Genomic DNA, 6,000 nt, shown 5'->3' on the forward strand with positions numbered 1-6,000 from the left:
ATTGAAAAACGCCAAGTTTCTCCTATACTGGGCTCGTTAAACTTTTACAGTAGAGGACCTGTTCAATTACAAACAGGAACGAACCACTCCTTCCTAGGGTTCGAATTTAAACTAGGTTGGACTCGTCCGAAGGATGAGCTTATAATCAAGCATATGTTATCCTCCTCAAGCTTGTTAAAAATAAAGAGGTACTTGCCAGAAATGGTGGGGGAAAAGAGAGAAGAATGAACCTGTTCGTCACCTTTTGTCTCAAAAGAAACTTTATTACCGCTCTTGAACACGACACTTTTTATTCACCTGGGTTGGGAAATCTTTTACCTCACAGTTGACCAAACCACTTTGAAAGTCTTTAACCGGGTTCCGGGGATTAACTTTGAGTTATTCGTCACCAAGCCATCTGTCGTGTCGTTATGTGTTCAAGAGGTCTGCAAGCAAAACTTTCATCTGCAAAATACTTGTCATCCATTTGACCATCCCTGAGTCAGTCCTTACAGCAACATTTCTTCAACTTGAACAATGATTTCGTGTTGTGGGCTTGCCTGCAACGGGTCGCTTTCTATCGACATCGACACATTATCTAGAAAGATGACTTAGGAATCGACAGTACCTTGAAGTCTGCATGCATCAATGGCAGGTTTCTCGCCTTTGACGTCAGTTTACATCATTGACTTTCGATCAAAGGATTCCGTGAAGTGTTCGACATCAAAACATCTATTCACATTTCACGGGTTGTGCTTGGTACTTTGAGAACCATTGACATTACTGGTGGTCTCTCTCATGCTTGTTAACAGTTTACATCATCGACTGGTAATCAAGTGGTTTCTAACATGTTCGACATCGAATCATTTAATCACATGGCTAGAATCGTACCAATTCGGGAAGTAGAAGTGAAGACCCTGGATCTAGTTTCTACCATCCAGGCTGCGAGGAGTTTTGTATTCATTATCTATATAGACTAATCATGAACAGATGGCTGCGTCCATACTGTGTCTACAAAAGTCTATAAAAATGATGTACTGCAAGATCATTCCTGTATCAGAATAGTTAGTCCATTAGTTAAAGTTTTGAATCTGAGTATGGGAATGCCTACCTCAGTGATGATATAATCTTATCCATGTATTTTGTGTTGAAAATTGCAGGTTCCAACCAGGCCATCCACAAGACAATCCTTGAAATGATAAAGCGCTTCACCCTTCCTAGAATTACAAAACCCTACTCTATTCCAGGCTTCGCACTTTAGGGGGCAATCTGTTACACTAAAAAATGTCACCTTGACTACTTACAGTTAGTATGGCTCAAATCAACAGTCATGCTACCCTCTTAGGCAAGTCTCATGCCTCTGTTATCCATCTCAAACTCAAAGAAGAGAGAAAGTCTTGTAAAAACTATGTTTATCTCTGGGGTCGCAGGTTCTCTCTAGCCTTACCTGCGGGGACGCTGACCATGTTCACAAAATCTGCGTCCATGGACGCTCTGTATATTAAGGGACAGGTGCGTCCCTCTGTAAAAGGCAAAATGCGCGAGTTTTATCTTGAAAAAGTTACTTGTGGTTACTTCTAGAACATTCTAGAGGTCGGTTTGATGAAATGGATGCGCCTCCAGTTGGTTCATGTATCTCTATTAAGGGGGAACTTATCCCATCAATAAGGGAGCTATCCCACCCAAAAAGGGGGATGATCCCATTGATAGTGGACCTGAATAACCTCTTTACAGCACTATAAATAAAGACATTGAGCCAGAGGGAGAGGAGGTTGGAGCTATACATTTTCTTTGGGTAAATGCTGCAGGATTTAGGTCTTCCATTAGAGCCTTTGTGACGAGAGATTGTCTTTACTTGATTCTACTTGGAAGAGGGTGAGCTTTGTCAAAGTAGAGGAAAACCCTTGATGGACCCTGGGAGGAACTTGCACAACACCAAGGCCAGGTTGTAAGAGTTTCTTTGTTTCGTTATTAATACAAACTGGTTTATTTTTCTCAATAGCTTGTGTTAATGAGTTATTTCATGTGTTCCTTGGTCTGCATGTTGAATATATGTTTTATTATATGAAATACAAGTGCTTGGTAATTGTTTGATTGTTTGTGGTTGCAGGAATTGACTTGAAGGAGGAGCTCATCCGGATCGTCAAGAACGGACTTCAACAACAACGTTTTGGAATAAGGTAAGCCTAAACACTTGTAGTTTTCATGTTGTAAAAGGTGTATTTAGAGAAAGATCACTCCATTTTGTCTTGTTTGTCATTAGAACGTCTTAGACTTCTAGGAAGGTCAGTCGTGTCCGCACCCTTGACAAATTCCGTGTGACAGCAGCTGTGTGCGTAGAGGCCTGGTAGAGTCCACAGTTGTGTGCACGGACCCCTGCAGCTAAGTACGTAGGGCGGAGTGGGATTGTAACGGAAAATAAGATTAATAAAAGATACGTGGATTCTGAAATATTGTGCATCTGCTCGTAGATATGTGTACTTATGCTTCTGTTATATTTTTATGCATCTTTTTACATTTTGTGATTGCGCGCACGTGTTATGAATGTGAATGATTAATAAGACTACTGGGCCCACAAAATTAAGTCAGATCTATAATAATAACATAGTAAGAGTAAAGGATCTAGACAACGCCTCTTCGTGCTCTATACCCAAAACTACGTGAAGATCAGAGAACTACGCAGAGCAGCGCGAGCACTCAGGATTGGGTCGCGACCTTTCCAGACCTCATCAAAACATCCCTAGGGTGCAGAAACCTAGTTCCAACACCCTCCCATACTACCTCAGGTGAGACCTTAGTCTGTGCTCCACGGACTATTGTCGAAAGGGCCGATAGTGTCGGATTTGTTTGGCTAAATCACTTCTGAACCTGGGTCAAGCCCCAATAAGCCAACAAATGGTTCCGTTGCTGGGACTGAGATCTACCTAAGCGATGTCTGATGTCGAAACACTGGAACCCCACAAAGAAGGAAATTGAAGAATGGTTGGATTAGAAGCTTCACGAGTTCATGGTACATGAAAACAAAACTCTGTAGATATCCGAGAAGAGGTGGTTGGATCGCTACGTATATACAGAAATCCATGAGATCTTCTTCGTGTCCTTCTCTTCTGAACTATATGATTGGATCGTGAGGTTAGCCGACAGCCAGGGAAGGTATAAGCTCAATCAATTGATAGTGTGGACTCTGGAGTTAGTGCACAGACTAGAGGCATCAGAAGATAATATCGTGTGGGTCGTGGACCATTGGCTCAACCGGATAATAGGGGGATTTATCACTGAGTTCACGGTAGATAAGACCGTGAGCTATAGCGAAGCAGAACGACGTTTTCTCAAGGGACCGCGAGGTAGGTACATCAAATCCCTGAACACTTGGATTAAGATGTTGTAATGTGAAAAGCGGGTTATGCGAATACATTAATGTTTGGAACAATGTGGAGAGGAAAGATTTACCATGGTATCAAAGGATTAGGAAACAGTCCCTTAATTTCACCTTCGCGAGAGAGCGAGGAAGAACGCACTCAGGTTTCTCTGAGAAGTTCGGTCAGTTTGATAAGGTAGCGCATTCCGCAGTTATCACCTCCACTTATGCCATCACCCACTTCACCTACTTCACCTCCATCTTCAACCACCCCACCTCCACCAAACCCGCAGTTCAGCATGGCGAGTGTGATCAAGCTACCTGTATTCAGAGGAGTAGGGAATGAGGATCTGGATCAGTTCTGGTTCGTGGTAAGAGTAGTGTGGGAAGCACATGGGGTCATAGATGACAACATTAAGAAGGCCACATTGGTAAGCATGCTGCAGGATCGCGCGTTGACATGGTACATCAAGCACTCGAATGATCACCAAAATGCAGGAATAGCAGAGATCCAAAATGCGTTGAATAGAGAATTTAGTTAGCCAAAATCAGAGAAACAGTCAATCATCAGGTTTAAAGAGATCACGATGCTTCCAGGCGAGACCCCTTGGGATCTGGATCAGAGGCTGAAGAGTATGATCTGCGAGGCTAATATGACACTAATGGATGCGCAGCACCATGCACTGAGAACGGCGTTGTCACAGTAGAAGCTTTCAACCCAGGAAGAAGTGTTGGAAATGGAAATGAGGTTGCATGAAACACCGATACAAGATCTGGGATTGGGAGTCCAACAAATCCACGCACAACTACAAAATCTATGCTTGGAGATGCAGAGTTTGAAGCAGGATAGGGCGCCGTGGCCAAAGGTACGCAAAGAGATATGGTGCATAAAATGCAAAGGCCAGGGCCACGACAAGGATCACTGTCCAGTATTTGTGAACTACTTGGCAGGAGGGGGACCAATGTTGTTGAGACTAGAGGCACAGGCAGGGCCAAGTGTGGCACCTGCGCTCTAGTGCACGATCTGTCTGGTGGGAGGAAAGCACATGACAGACAACTATCATTTGTTGCAGAAATATACACAGACCCCCCAGCAGCTGTTTTGCAATTTTTGTAGATCAGTGGGCCACGACGAGCATACTTGTTGGAGCTACGAGTTAATGATGGATCAAACCCCAGCCTATCGGATGTAGATAGAAACGCAAGCCCTCAACCCAACAACGGGGATGGCGCATGGGGGATTTCAAGGGTGAGGTCAAGGACGAGGAGGAATGGGGCCAGGAAGGGGCCGCGGATAGTTAATTTGTTACAATTGCAGAGGACCAGGGCACTATGCTCGTGATTGTACCAACCTAACGAGAATATCTTGTTCGTACTGTGAGCAGTTTTATCATGAAATGGTATATTGTCCTATGATGATCACACAGATGCACGAGAAGGGGCTACTACAACCTACTTTAACCCAGAATATCCAAATGATGAGATCTAAACCACGCGAAGAATACCCCAATGTGAACATGGTGCTTAGAAGCGGTGCGACCACAGGGGAAGATAAGGGGAAGTAGCCTGAGGAAGATACATGGGTTCGTAAGGCTCCTACAAAGGAACCTGAGTTTGACTTGGAACGCGCAAGAGAGATGTTTATGGAATCTAAGAAGAGCTTCACGGAGGCCTCCACTTCAGGGGGTAAGGATCAACCAGAGCCGAGAATGGATCCTTCTATGCTTACTACATTTTTAGAGACATGCATGAAGTTCATGCGCGATAATAAGGCAGTTAAAGGACTGCAAGAGCTAATCACTAGGTGCGCAGGGTCAAGTGAACCTTGCATAGTCTGGAAGCTGGACAGGCATACATTGCGCACCAGGAGGGAAATGAGATTAACGGCGCAGATTGGCGAATATGAGATGGATCAGGTAATCCTAGACATGGGTTTGGATGTGAATTCATTACCTAAGCAAACATGGGAACGCATGGGTAGGCCCGCATTGCAGTGGTCCCCGATTCAATTACGAATGGCGAACCAACAAAAGATCTTGCCCATGGGAAGCTTGCAAAGGGTAACAGTGGATATCAAAGGTGCGAGCATGCAGATGGACTTTGAGGTAATAGAGATTGTTGATGACAGCAACCCTTACCCCACATTGCTAGGAATAGATCGGGCCATTGGTATGAATGGAGTCATCAACCTGAAGAAGCAGAAGATGATATTCAAGAAAAAGTCTCTACGTGTAGTAGTTCCGTTGGATCCAGCCGAAGGAGCGTGCTACACTGAACCTGTGTGCGACGATGAATTGGATTGCATTTACCAAATAACGGCGTAAGACAGGATCGTGTGAACCCAACAGCGGAGAGAAGAATCTCATGGGAGCGCGACAGTTCATGTACGTCAGATTCAGATGAAGAAATAGACTGCTGGCAAAACCGGTTGCACAAAGTAACAATGTTGAATTACAACATGATGATTAGATCACTAGGGCACGTGACAACTGAAGCATGGGAACTGCTAACATATCAAGGGGTAACAAGAGTGGATGAATTCTTAAACAAATTTGAAAGTGTAGTACCTGAACAGCAGCAGTGCAGTGCGCTAGAATGGGCGTTGCGCGCAACACCCACATAATGGGGGAATATACATCAGAAGACTATGGGGAACTGGAACG

The sequence above is a fragment of the Pinus tabuliformis genome, chromosome 8 (assembly GCF_031772625.1).
Source record: "Pinus tabuliformis cultivar Carrire ecotype Pingquan chromosome 8, CPIR1, whole genome shotgun sequence".
NCBI lineage: Eukaryota > Viridiplantae > Streptophyta > Pinopsida > Pinales > Pinaceae > Pinus > Pinus tabuliformis.